Raw genomic sequence first — 14,823 nt, 5'->3', positions numbered from 1 at the left:
GGGGTTCTCTATGTGTTATCAGCCTGATGTGGGTCTACAGACTCCCGATGTTTCTTTGGTGCCTCGGCAGGTATCCTCGTAACCAAGGCAGATCTTTGTGGAAGCGGTCTCCATGATGGTGCTGAAGCTCTTAGGTTGGTGTCTATGACTGGGCTAGCAGAACGATCTCCATCTGAGGGGAGTAATTCCCATTTTTGAAGTAGCTCGCGTGCCTGCTGTGGGGTGGAAGCAATGAACTGATGACTGTCTTTACTAATAAAGAGTCTCACTGGGAAGCCCCATCTATACTTAAGGCCCTTTTCCCGCAGTCTTCTGGTAAATGGCTGAAAGTGGCTGCGGAGCTGAACCATGTGAGGTGAGAGGTCTTGGTAAATTTGTAGGCCAGTGTACTCCTCTGGGAGGGCTTTATCCCTAGCCAGCACTTTGAGAATCTTTTCTCTAAATGTGTAGTAATGGAGCCTCACTATTACATCTCTTGGTTGACTGCCTTCAGTTGGTCTTGTCCGGAGCGCCCTATGGGCTCTGTCTATTAGGGTGTCATTGCTTGTTGCCGGTCCCAGTATAGCTTCAAATAGACCCTGTAAATATTTTTCTAGATCTTGTGGTAGAACTGACTCCAGAACGCTCTTGATGCGGATATTGTTGTGGCAAGATCGATCTTCAAGATCCGCTAGTTTCAGCTCCAGGTCTGAGATTTGGCAGGCTAGGCTCTGGGAGTAGGCGAGGAGATTCGAATGGTCTATTATAAGATCCTCTTGCTTACTCTCTAATTTGTCAGTCCATTCTCCTATGATACTGATGTCCCTCTTTAAGTCAGCATGGGACCTATCAAATCTTTTCGATAAAGAATCATGATGTGAGGCTAACATTGATTTAATAGAGTCCATCAAGTTGTTGGAGCAATCGTCTGTAGTTGGTAGTTGAGAGACTTGCTGTATTAGTACTGAGCCTGCCTGAATATCTGAGGCGCTTCCTGCGTCAGAACACTCATCTTCTGATCTTGTCTGGGCTGTTCCAGAGTGGTGTTGAAAGTGGTCTGCAACAGTTCTTTTAGGCATAATATGGGGTTTCTGCTTGCGCTTATGGGCCTGTGACATTTTACTGCTGTAGTAGGTGAGATGTCTTGCTAGGTGATTGCTCGCTATCGGAGAGAACCTGCTTGTTTCAAGTATGCTAGTGGCGTGACATAGGCCGGCGGGGGCACAGACACTCAAAGGTTGTTTACATGCCTCTGTAGTCTGGCTTCCTCAGTAAGAAAAATTGTATTGAGTATTGTTTTGACCTTTATTTCTTAAGCCAGAGTATCCAATATTGAGGCCAGTTGTCTGTGAGGATGGTTAGGAAAAAGTTTTTGCGCAGCTGGAGATGCACTATCCCAGCGTAGTGTTATGGCCCTTTTGGTTAGATGGCACACATAGAAATAGCTATTACATTGTCTTTTTATCATGCATTTGTTAATTATGCAAATTCTATCCCTTTAATAGTGTTTAAATATGGCGTTCTGCAGGCTAACTGTTAATTTTTAGATTTAAATTACAAAGTTGTTTTACTACACATAATTAAAGATCTTGTTATTTAAATATTACTGGCTTTTTCAGGGAAATAAGATAAATATACTCCTCAGGATTTTCAAGTGGTTTATTTTAGATTGTCATTTTGTTACCAAACTTTCCAGAGCGTTGTAAATTTGAAATGCTATTAAAACGTTCTCTTTGTATGCAGATCTTTTACAATTTAGTGCTTGATTGTTTGTATATATACTGTGTATTTATGAAAATAATTTAGGGACCCTTTATCCTTTCAAAGTGTAGGAAATTGCTAATTTTGTTTTTCCTACCCCTGCGGGCTTAGCATAATCATATGGGAGAATTTTCTTTCAAATAATGTGCTTTCCAATAGCAACATTTATACAGTTGATTAAAGGGACACTAAACCCATTTTAAGCAACTTTCTAATTTACTCCTATTACCAATTTTTCTTCATTCTCTTGGTATCTTTATTTGAAAAGCAGGAATGAAAGCTTAGAAGTCGGCCAATTTTAGGTTCAGCACCAGGGTAGGGCTTGCTGATTAGTGGCTAATTGTAACCCCCACTCTAAACTTAACCCCCGAAGTTACTTTAAAAAAAATCTAAGTTACAAAAAAATTAAAAAATTAACCTAAACCGCCACAACCCGAAATGTAATCTAACCCTACTCTACTTAACACCTAAACATCTAATTTACAATAAAAAAATCTATATAATAATAAACTACAATTTCCAAAATAAAAACCCACCATTGTACCTAACACTAATCTACATGCCCCATAAAATAAAAAACACATCCAAAACAGCCTAAAATAAATTACACTAGCCCTTAAAAGGGCCTTTTCTATGGCATTGCCCTAAAGATAATCCAGCTCTTTTACACACAAAAAATCAATTACAATCCCCCACTCTACAATACAAGTTCCCCCCAAAGTAAAAAAATCTACCTAAAAAACCTCCCCTAGGAAATAAAAGTAAAAATAAAAAACTATTCTTAAAATAAAAAAAATTAAAAAGCACCTCAAAAAAGTCCTGAATAATCCCAAAGGTTGCACTTACTGGCTCCTCTTGATCTGACTTCAAGCCCTCTTCATCCCGGCTCCTTCCCCCAGTGGAACCATCTTCGCGGTGGCTGAGTCAGACTTCGGTGGCCCCTCTTCCTCCACCTCCACTCCGTAATCTTCATCCACATCGGGGCCTTCTTCGCCCTGTTTCCTGGTGCTGGGGGCCCATCTTTATGAAGGTAGACTTTGGCAGCCTCTTGCATAGCCTCAGCTCCACATCTAATTTTCTTCAGCTCTCTTCCACGAGAGTACCACTTACTCCTGATTGGCTGATTTTAACCAGTAATTCCTATTGGCTGGTTTTCATCAGCCAATAGCAAGCACATTTTTAAATTTAAATTCTAATTATCATTTTCTATTGGATGATTTTAAATTTAAAAACGTTCTTGCTATTAGCTGATTAAAATATTTAAACTGTTATGCATGTATATTGCATAATTCTTTAAATATTGCATATACATTACAATGTATTTATGCTAGCTTGTTGTGTTTATTATTGATAATTTAGATACACATATGTTGATATATACATTTATGTTATAGTAGTCAGTAGCATTAAATTATATTTTTACATAACAGGCATGCAGTTATGTAAAACTATAATTTTAATTATACTGTCTTTAAAAAAAATATTAAACATAACAAGCAACAGAAATTACATTTACATTTATATGCAAATATTTAAACAACATGCATTCTACATACCAATGTATCATTTTAAATATTGAATATTTATGTGTAGGGCCTTAGCTTTTACAGTTAGTTTTAGGTTATGACAGTTTAGGGGTCAATGTTTAATCTATATGCATAGTCTGTTACACCACTTCCTGCGCCTCCCTGGCTGTTGCCAGGGATGCGGCGGTTGCTGCTCTGGCTGTTGCCAGCGATGCAGTGGTTCCCATGAGCGTGCGCGACAACGTCATCGCCGCAAGTCTCTTCCTCTGAAACCGGATCCTTTGAGCTGCTTGGCACGCATTGGCGCCTATGTAAGTACCACACTGCTTTGTGTGCTCCTGGGTGCTGTGTTACTGTATGCTGGATTGCTATTCTGTTATTGAACTCTGCCTGTCTGACCACTCTGCTTGCTTAACCCCTGAATTGTTGGATTGCTATACTGATATTGAACTCTGCCTGTCTGACCACTCTGCTTGCTTAACCCCTGAACTGCTGGATTGCTATACTGTTATTGAACGCTGCCTGTCTGACTACTCTGTTTGCTTAACCCCTGAACTGCTGGATTGCCATACTGATATTGAACTCTGCCTGTCTGACCACTCTGTTTGCTTAACCCCTGAACTGCTGGATTGCCATACTGATATTGAACTCTGCCTGTCTGACCACTCTGCTTGCTTAACCCCTGAACTGCTGGATTGCTATACTGTTATTGAACGCTGCCTGTCTGAACACTCTGGCCTAGATTTGGAGTTCGGCGGTAAAAGGGCTGTTAACGCTCCGCTGGCTTTTTTCTGGCCACACCATAAATTTAACTCTGGTATCGAGAGTTTAATCAAATGCTGCGTTAGGCTCCAAAAAAGGAGCGTAGAGCATTTTTACCGCAAATGCAACTCTCGATACCAGAGTTGCTTACGGACGCGGCCGGCCTCAAAAACGTGCTCGTGCACGATTCTCCCATAGGAAACAATGGGGCAGTTTGAGCTGAAAAAAAACCTAACACCTGCAAAAAAGCAGCGTTCAGCTCCTAACGCAGCCCCATTGTTTCCTATGGGGAAACACTTCCTACGTCTGCACCTAACACCCTAACATGTACCCCGAGTCTAAACACCCCTAACCTTACACTTATTAACCCCTAATCTGCCGCCCCCGCTATCGCTGACCCCTGCATATTTTTTTTAACCCCTAATCTGCCGCTCCGTAAACCGCCGCAACCTACGTTATCCCTATGTACCCCTAATCTGCTGCCCTAGCATCGCCGACCCCTATATTATATTTATTAACCCCTAATCTGCCCCCCTCAACGTCGCCGACACCTGCCTACACTTATTAACCCCTAATCTGCCGAGCGGACCTGAGCGCTACTATAATAAAGTTATTAACCCCTAATCCGCCTCACTAACCCTATCATAAATAGTATTAACCCCTAATCTGCCCTCCCTAACATCGCCGACACCTACCTTCAATTATTAACCCCTAATCTGCCGAGCGGACCTCACCGCTATTCTAATAAATGTATTAACCCCTAAAGCTAAGTCTAACCCTAACACTAACACCCCCCTAACTTAAATATAATTTACATCTAACGAAATTAATTAACTCTTATTAAATAACGTATTCCTATTTAAAGCTAAATACTTACCTGTAAAATAAATCCTAATATAGCTACAATATAAATTATAATTATATTATAGCTATTTTAGGATTAATATTTATTTTACAGGCAACTTTGTAATTATTTTAACCATGTACAATAGCTATTAAATAGTTAAGAACTATTTAATAGTTACCTAGTTAAAATAATAACAAATTTACCTGTAAAATAAATCCTAACCTAAGTTATAATTAAACCTAACACTACCCTATCAATAAATTAATTAAATAAACTACCTACAATTACCTACAATTAACCTAACACTACACTATCAATAAATTAATTAAACACAATTCCTACAAATAAATACAATTAAATAAACTAGCTAAAGTACAAAAAATAAAAAAGAACTAAGTTACAGAAAATAAAAAAATATTTACAAACATAAGAAAAATATTACAACAATTTTAAACTAATTACACCTACTCTAAGCCCCCTAATAAAATAACAAAGCCCCCCAAAATAAAAAATTCCCTACCCTGTTCTAAATTAAAAAAGTTACAAGCTCTTTTACCTTACCAGCCCTGAACAGGGCCCTTTGCGGGGCATGCCCCAAGAATTTCAGCTCTTTTGCCTGTAAAAGAATAAATACAATACCCCCCCCCCCCCCAACATTACAACCCACCACCCACATACCCCTAATCTAACCCAAACCCCCCTTAAATAAACCTAACACTAAGCCCCTGAAGATCTTCCTACCTTGTCTTCACCATACCAGGTTCACCGATCCGTCCTGAAGAGCTCCTCCGATGTCCTGATCCAAGCCCAAGCGGGGGCTGAAGAGGTCCATGATCCGGTCAAAGCCTTCATCCCTACCCTGTTCTAAATTAAAAAAGTTACAAGCTCTTTTACCTTACCAGCCCTGAACAGGGCCCTTTGCGGGGCATGCCCCAAGAATTTCAGCTCTTTTGCCTGTAAAAGAATAAATACAATACCCCCCCCCAACATTACAACCCACCACCCACATACCCCTAATCTAACCCAAACCCCCCTTAAGTAAACCTAACACTAAGCCCCTGAAGATCTTCCTACCTTGTCTTCACCATACCAGGTTCTCCGTCCTGAAGAGCTCCTCCGATGTCCTGATCCAAGCCCAAGCGGGGGCTGAAGAGGTCCATGATCCGGTCAAAGTCTTCATCCAAGCGGGGCAGAAGAGGATCTTCCATCCGATTGAAGTCATCATCCAGGCGGCATCTTCTATGGTCTTCCATCCGGAGCGAAGCGGCAGGATCCTGAAGACCTCCAGCGCGGAACATCCATCCGGACCGACGACTGAACGATGAATGACTGTTCCTTTAAGGGACGTCATCCAAGATGGCGTCCCTCGAATTCCGATTGGCTGATAGGATTCTATCAGCCAATCGGAATTAAGGTAGGAATTTTCTGATTGGCTGATGGAATCAGCCAATCAGAATCTAGTTCAATCCGATTGGCCGATCCAATCAGCCAATCAGATTGAGCTCGCATTCTATTGGCTGATCGGAACAGCCAATAGAATGCGAGCTCAATCTGATTGGCTGATTGGATCAGCCAATTGGATTGAACTTGATTCTGATTGGCTGATTCCATCAGCCAATCAGAAAATTCCTACCTTAATTCCGATTGGCTGATAGAATCCTATCAGCCAATCGGAATTCGAGGGACGCCATCTTGGATGACGTCCCTTAAAGGAACAGTCATTCGTCGTTCAGTCGTCGGTCCGGATGGATGTTCCGCGCTGGAGGTCTTCAGGATCCTGCCGCTTCGCTCCGGATGGAAGACCATAGAAGATGCCGCCTGGATGATGACTTCAATCGGATGGAAGATCCTCTTCTGCCCCGCTTGGATGAAGACTTTGACCGGATCATGGACCTCTTCAGCCCGCGCTTGGGCTTGGATCAGGACATCGGAGGAGCTCTTCAGGACGGAGAACCTGGTATGGTGAAGACAAGGTAGGAAGATCTTCAGGGGCTTAGTGTTAGGTTTATTTAAGGGGGGTATGGGTTAGATTAGGGGTATGTGGGTGGTGGGTTGTAATGTTGGGGGGGGGGTATTGTATTTATTCTTTTACAGGCAAAAGAGCTGAAATTCTTGGGGCATGCCCCGCAAAGGGCCCTGTTCAGGGCTGGTAAGGTAAAAGAGCTTGTAACTTTTTTAATTTAGAATAGGGTAGGGAATTTTTTATTTTGGGGGGCTTTGTTATTTTATTAGGGGGCTTAGAGTAGGTGTAATTAGTTTAAAATTGTTGTAATATTTTTCTTATGTTTGTAAATATTTTTTTATTTTCTGTAACTTAGTTCTTTTTTATTTTTTGTACTTTAGCTAGTTTATTTAATTGTATTTATTTGTAGGAATTGTGTTTAATTAATTTATTGATAGTGTAGTGTTAGGTTAATTGTAGGTAATTGTAGGTAGTTTATTTAATTAATTTATTGATAGGGTAGTGTTAGGTTTAATTATATCTTAGGTTAGGATTTATTTTACAGGTAAATTTGTTATTATTTTAACTAGGTAACTATTAAATAGTTCTTAACTATTTAATAGCTATTGTACCTGGTTAAAATAATTACAAAGTTGCCTGTAAAATAAATATTAATCCTAAAATAGCTATAATATAATTATAATTTATATTGTAGCTATATTAGGATTTATTTTACAGGTAAGTATTTAGCTTTAAATAGGAATCATTTATTTAATAAGAGTTAATTTATTTCGTTAGATAAAAATTATATTTAACTTAGGGGGGTGTTAGTGTTAGGGTTAGACTTAGCTTTAGGGGTTAATCAATTTATTAGAATAGCGGTGAGCTCCGGTCGGCAGATTAGGGGTTAATAATTGAAGTTAGGTGTCGGCGATGTTAGGGAGGGCAGATTAGGGGTTAATACTATTTATGATACGGTTAGTGAGGCGGGTTAGGGGTTCATAACTTTATTATAGTAGCGCTCAGGTCCGCTCGGCAGATTAGGGGTTAATAAGTGTAGGCAGGTGTCGGCGACGTTGAGGGGGGCAGATTAGGGGTTAATAAATATAATATAGGGGTCGGCGATGTTAGGGGCAGCAGATTAGGGGTACATAGGGATAACGTAGGTGGCGGCGATTTGCGGTCGGAAGATTAGGGGTTAATTATTTTAAGTAGCTGGCGGCGACGTTGTGGGGGGCAAGTTAGGGGTTAATAAATATAATATAGGGGTCGGCGGGGTTAGGGGCAGCAGATTAGGGGTACATAAGTATAACGTAGGTGGCGGTCGGCAGATTAGGGGTTAAAAATTTTAATCGAGTGGCGGCGATGTGGGGGGACCTCGGTTTAGGGGTACATAGGTAGTTTATGGGTGTTAGTGTACTTTAGGGTACAGTAGTTAAGAGCTTTATGAACCGGCGTTAGCCAGAAAGCTCTTAACTCCTGCTTTTTTCAGGCGGCTGGAGTTTTGTCGTTAGAGCTCTAACGCTCACTTCAGAAACGACTCTAAATACCGGAGTTAGAAAGATCCCATTGAAAAGATAGGATACGCAATTGACGTAAGGGGATCTGCGGTATGGAAAAGTCGCGGCTGAAAAGTGAGCGTTAGACCCTTTAATCACTGACTCCAAATACCAGCGGGCGGCCAAAACCAGCGTTAGGAGCCTCTAACGCTGGTTTTGACGGCTACCGCCGAACTCCAAATCTAGGCCTCTGTTTGCTTAACCCCTGAACTGCTGGATTGCCATACTGATATTGAACTCTGCCTGTCTGACCACTCTGCTTGATTAACCCCTGAACTACTGGATTGCCATATTGTTGCCAAATTCTGCCTGTCTGACCATTCTATTGGTTTACCAATGAACTGTTACACTGCTGGATTTCCTTTGATGCTGATGCCTGTCTGTTCCTGCTCTTTCTATTAGTTCACCCCTGAACTGCTTCACTGCTGGATTACCTTTATGTTGCCGGACTCAGCTGTCTTGAACACTCTCTGTCTTTTTCTTATTGCCCTGAATGACTACCCTGTCTACCGTGAGTACTGCTTACCTCATTTCACTAACTTACTTTGCTCTGGGATATTTCCTATCATTCCACTTGACGCCGGAATAAGAAGACTACTGGCCAAGTTTAGTCTGACAAAGAGATATCCCACAAGCATTACATTATACGTGGGCCATGGACCCAAATGAGGTAGCAAGAGCAGTCACTCTTCAGGGATAGATGCTGGGAACCCATACCATACACTTGCAGAGTGTGGATTCTAAAGTAGAGGCTATAGTCGCTATGCTCTCCTCACTGGTTGCAGAGAAGAACACTGCTCCTGCTGTTACACAGCCGATCCCTGCTGCTAGTGCTGCAGCTTCTTCCCCTGCTTCTGGAAGTATACACCGGATACCATTATCTGACAAGTATGATAGTACTACCGACTGTAGGGGTTTTCTCAACCAGTGCAGGCTGCACTTTCGCAATGATCCTCACACCTTCCAGTCTTATCAGTCAAAGGTCACTTTTATCATTTCTTTATTGAAAGACAAGGCCCTAGCCTGGGTCTTTCCACTTTTGGAACAGAGCGCTCATTTCATGAACGATGCTGATGCCTTAATTTCTGCTTTATCTTCTGTGTTTGGGACCTCTGGCCGCGCTTCTGCTGCAGAGTACTCTCTCTTGGTTTTCTGCCAGAGCAATAGATCTGTGGCACAATACGCTATCAAGTTTTACACCTTGGCAACTTGAGACCAGTTGGGATGGCAGAGCTCTCAAGGTTGCCTTTAGGAGAAGGTAGCATGAGCCCATCAAGGACAAGCTTACTTATCATGATGTTCCTTCTTCCCTGGATGAATATATAACACTTTGTATCAGTCTAGATTCTCACTTTCAGGAGAGACTGTCAGGGTGCCATGAATCAGACTGAGACGAGAAGTGCAAAAATAATCACACCTTTATTAATAGCAAAAAATAATAAAAAGTCCACAAGTCAAATAACAAGCCAGGAGTCAAAACCAGAGCTGGTAGTCAGACGAGCCGAGTCAGGAGCCAAAGCGAATAGTCAGACGAGACGGAATCAGGAACAAGGAAAACAGCAGAGTCAGAAACAAGCCAGGGATCAGGAACCAGGAAGGACGTCAGGCAGCCAGGTAATACACAGGAACTCTCACAAACAGGCCTGAGACAACGCAAAGGCAAAGCATACTGAACAGAGGCCCTTTAAATAATAAATGATGACATCACAATTCTGAGACTGCATCCTGTCTCACATGGATGATGCACACCAGTCTGGCCATCAAAGGAAGTGCAGGAAATGAGCAGCATCCCCCACAATGCACCATAGTCAGGAAGAGAGGTGAGTAAAATGGCTGCCAGCAGCACAAGGCAAACACAACAGGGAAAAAACCCTGACAGAGACAAGCTGAGAGAGACAGAACTCGTAGAACCCTTCCCTCTTGTCCTCCTACTCATCCAGTCTCTAGACTATCCTCTTCACCTTCAGCACCTCCAGTTACCTCTGTAGAGGAACCCATGGATATCTCCTTCGTCAAGCCCCCAAATCTGAAAGACAGAGAAGAAGGAGATTGAGACTGTGTTTCTACTGTTTCTACTCAACTAAAGAACTGTTAAATTCTGCCGGGAAAAGCCAATGCTTAGAGGATAAAACTGGGGTACCTATAAGCGTGTTCTCTACTAAATCCCCTCACTCCTCTTGGATTCTAGTACCTGTTACCCTTACCTTCCTTCAGAATTCTGTCCACACTCAAGCCTTCATTGATTCAGGAGCAGCTGGAAATTTTCTTGATCACCGTTTTATGGTTCAGGCAGGGTTGCCTCTTCTGCAGAAAAAACAATGTCTCAAAATAACTACTCTGGATGGCACTCCCCTTGGATCAGGGTTAATCCATTTCGAATAAGCACCCCTAACCCTGACTGTGGGAGTCCTTCATACCGAACAGTTGCAGTTCGATATCATTCATTCCCGAACACAGCCTGTTATCCTTGGTCTTCCTTGGCTTCATATACACAACCCGTAATTTGACTGAACTGAGGGACAGTTGGCATCCCGGGGTACATCCTGCTTCCACTCCTGCCTGGCTAAGGTAACTCCTCTGCACCACATCCCCATAGCCGGTATACTGACCCCTTCAAGTCTTCCCTCAGTATACGCAGATTTTATAGATGTGTTTGAAAAGAAAGCAGCTGATGTGCTGCCACCTTACCGTCATTACGACTGCAAAATTGACCTCTTTCCTGGAGCCCCACTTCCTAAACTAAGGCCATGGAGGATTATATACAAGAGAACCTAGCTAAAGGTTTTATTCGCCCTTCCTATTCTCCTGCCGGGGCTAGCTTCTTTTTCGTCAGTAAGAAGGATGGTGGACTCAGACCCTATATCAACTACAGAGCCCTAAACAACATTACTATCAAGAATTGCTATCCTATTCCTTTAATCACTGTACTTTATGATTTGCTCCAAAATGCTTGCTACTTCACAAAGTTGGATCTACGTGGGGCGTACAATCTTATTCGTATATTCCCAGGGCATGAATGGAAGACTGCCTTCAACATGAGATCAGGGCATTACGAATACCTTGTAATGCCTTTTGGGCTGTGTAATGCCCCTGCAGTTTTCCAAGAATTTGTCAACTATGTCTTCTGTGACCTCCTCAATCGCACTGTCATCATCTATCTGGATGACATCCTTATTTTCTCCTCCACCCTTGAGGAGCATCATGAACATGTGAAACAGGTACTTTTTCTCTTCAGAGACAATTCTCTGGTAGCCAAACTGGAGAAATCAAGTTCAGATCCAGTTACTTGGCTATGTCATCTCGAAGGAAGGTTTTGCCATGGATCCTTCTAAGCTCACCGCAGTTCTGGAATGACCTCAACCCACCTCATTAAAAAAACTACAGAGATTCTTGGGGTTCTCCAATTATTACCGCAAGTTTATAAAGAACTTTTCCCAAACAGTTGCTCCACTCACTGAGTTGACTAAACGGAACAGAGACTGCAAAAATTGGCCTCCGGAAGCCGTGGATGCCTTCTCTCATGTGAAAAAAAGCCTTTGGTTCTGCTCCTGTGCTCCGCCATCCTGATCCTGTCCTGCAGTTCACTTTAGAGGTAGGACCTGGAGAAATCTTAACCCAAAGGGATCCTTTAACCTCCAAGTTGCACCCTGTAGCCTTTTTCTCCAAACACTTTACTCCTGCTGAGAGGAATTACAATGTGGGTAATCATGAACTCTTAGCCATTGAGATGGCCGGTTGTCCATTTCCAAACAACCTTAGACACATATCAATGGATTTCATTGTAGACCTCCCTCCTTCTGACCATCATACAGCCATCTGGGTTGTGGTGGATTGATTCTCCAGACCTGCTCATTTTATACCCTTAAAGAAACTACCATCTGCCCAAGAAGTATCATCTCTTTTTCTGTTACATGTGGTACGACTTCATGGCATTCCCGTGAATATTGTTTGAGACAGAGGTCCTCAATTTATCTCTACTTTTGGAAAGCCTTTTGCAAATTGCTTGAAACCACTGTTTCCTTGTCTTCTGGCTACCATCCCCAGACTAATGGGCTGACAGAGAGAGTGAATCAAGATCTCGAAGCCTATATCAGAGCTTTTGCTAATTCTCTTCATTCCAATTGGTCTGAATTGTTGCCCCTAGCTGAGCTGGCAAAGAACACTCATTGGCAGTCTTCTCTACGATGCTCTCCATTTTAAGCCGCAGCAGACTACCAACCTCGTGTCTTTCCTCTTTCCGCTCAGTCCACAGGGGTTCCTGCTGCAGACTGACATGTTACTAACCTGACTACTCATTGGCAATGTATTCGCTCTCAGTTACCTCTCCAGATACAAGAGGTTTGCTGATCATCATAGAGCTTCTGCTCGTGCTTTTTCAGAAGGTGAATGGGTTTGGGTCTCTACTCGACATATTCATCTACGTCAACCCAGTCACAAATTAGGGCCTAGGTTTATCGGCCCTTACAAAGTCCTTAAAAGACTGTCTCCTGTTGCCTACAAAGTGGCCTTGCCCAGAACCCTGCACATACACTAAGTCTTCCACATCTCACTACTCAAGCCCTACATCAAGAACAGATACACTCAGCTCCAACCTCCTCCTCCTCCACTCTTGATTCATGGTAACCCTGAGTATGAGGTTGCTAATATCCTGGACTCCAGATACAGGTGTAGGCAACTATAGTACCTTGTGCATTGGAAGGGTTACTCTGTGGCAGATCGTTCCTGGGTTCCTGCCTGTGATGTGCATGCTCCATCTTTGGTCTCCAGATTCCATGCTGCTCATCCTTTGAAGCCGACTCTGGTTACCGGAGGACGCGGCGGTTGCTGCTCCGGATGTTGCCAGGGATGCAGCGGTTACTGTGAGCATGCTGTGATGACGTCATCGCCGCACATCTCTTCCTCTGAATCCGGATCCTTTGAGCTGCTTTGCGTGAATCGGCGCCTTTGTAAGTACCTGCAGTACAAAGTATAGGTGTTGCTTCATGTGCCCCTGGGTGCTGTGTTACTGTATGCTGGATTGCTATTCTGTTATTGAACTGTGTCTGTCTGACCACTCTGCTTTCTTAACCCCTGAACTGCTGGATTGCCATACTGATATTGAACTCTGCCTGTCTGACCACTCTGCTTGCTTAACCTCCTAACTGCTGGATTGCCATACTGATATTGAACTCTGCCTGTCTGACCACTCTGCTTGCTTAACCCCTGAACTGCTGGATTGCCATACTGATATGGAACTCTGCCTGTCTGACCACTCTGCTTGCTTAAACCCTGAACTGCTGGATTGCATACTGATATTGATCTCTGCCTGTCTGGCCACTCTGCTTGCTTAACCCCTGAACTGCTGGATTGTCATACTGATATTGATGTCTGCCTGTCTGGCCACTCTGCTTGCTTAACCCCTGAACTGCTGGATTGCCATATTGATATTGAACTCTGCCTGTCTGACCACTCTGCTTGCTTAACCCCTGAACTACTGGATTGCCATATTGTTGCCAAACTCTGCCTGGCCATTCTATTGGTTTACCCCTGAACTGTTACACTGCTGGATTTCCTTTGATGCTGATGCCCGTCTGTTCCTGCTCTTTCTATTGGTTCACCCCTGAACTGCTTCACTGCTGGATTGCCTTCCTGTTGCCGGACTCAGCCTGTCTTAACCATTCTCTGTCTTCTTCTTATTGCCCTGAAGGACTACCCTGTCTACCGTGAGTACTGCTTACCTCATTTCACTAACTTACTCTGCTCTGGGATATTTCCTATCATTCCACTTGACGCCGGGATAAGAAGACTACTGGCCAAGTTTGGTCTAATAGAGAGATATCCCACGAGCATTACATAGTCATGTACAATGCATATTGTTTAAAGTGATTGTATACTATATATATATATATATATATATATATATAGAGAGAGAAGAAAGTAAAATGTGTTCACTCAGTATACTGGGTAGACACAAGTGATACTCTATAGTTGGCGCTAGTCAGTATTGTGTATGGTATAGTGGCAGCTATATAAGACAAGTACTGGTTGAGATGTGAGGTCCCAGTCAGTAAGTGAAAAATGTGTATACAAGAATAGATACAGCGCCTATATATCCATTTAAAATATGGGTGGTGTATGGGAATATTCTTTTAATTGCTATTATTTTTCTAATAATCAGCTCTAGTTTTCACTCATATTCCCATACACCACCCATATTTTAAATGGATATATAGGCGCTGTATCTATTCTTGTATACACATATATATATATATATATATATATATATATATATATATATATATAGAGTAAAAGGTATTTAATGATGCTATCTATTATTTTAAACATAAATATATATTTCTCTTTGAAATGTTATCAAGCAACTATTAAATACCTTTTAATAGATCTACAATACTTTAAATAATCTACATTATGCATAACAATACATATTTTGTCAAGGAGATGTGGTAA

Source organism: Bombina bombina, chromosome 7 (genome assembly GCF_027579735.1).
Source record: "Bombina bombina isolate aBomBom1 chromosome 7, aBomBom1.pri, whole genome shotgun sequence".
In the NCBI taxonomy this organism is placed as follows: domain Eukaryota; kingdom Metazoa; phylum Chordata; class Amphibia; order Anura; family Bombinatoridae; genus Bombina; species Bombina bombina.
This window is presented reverse-complemented; position numbering follows the sequence as displayed.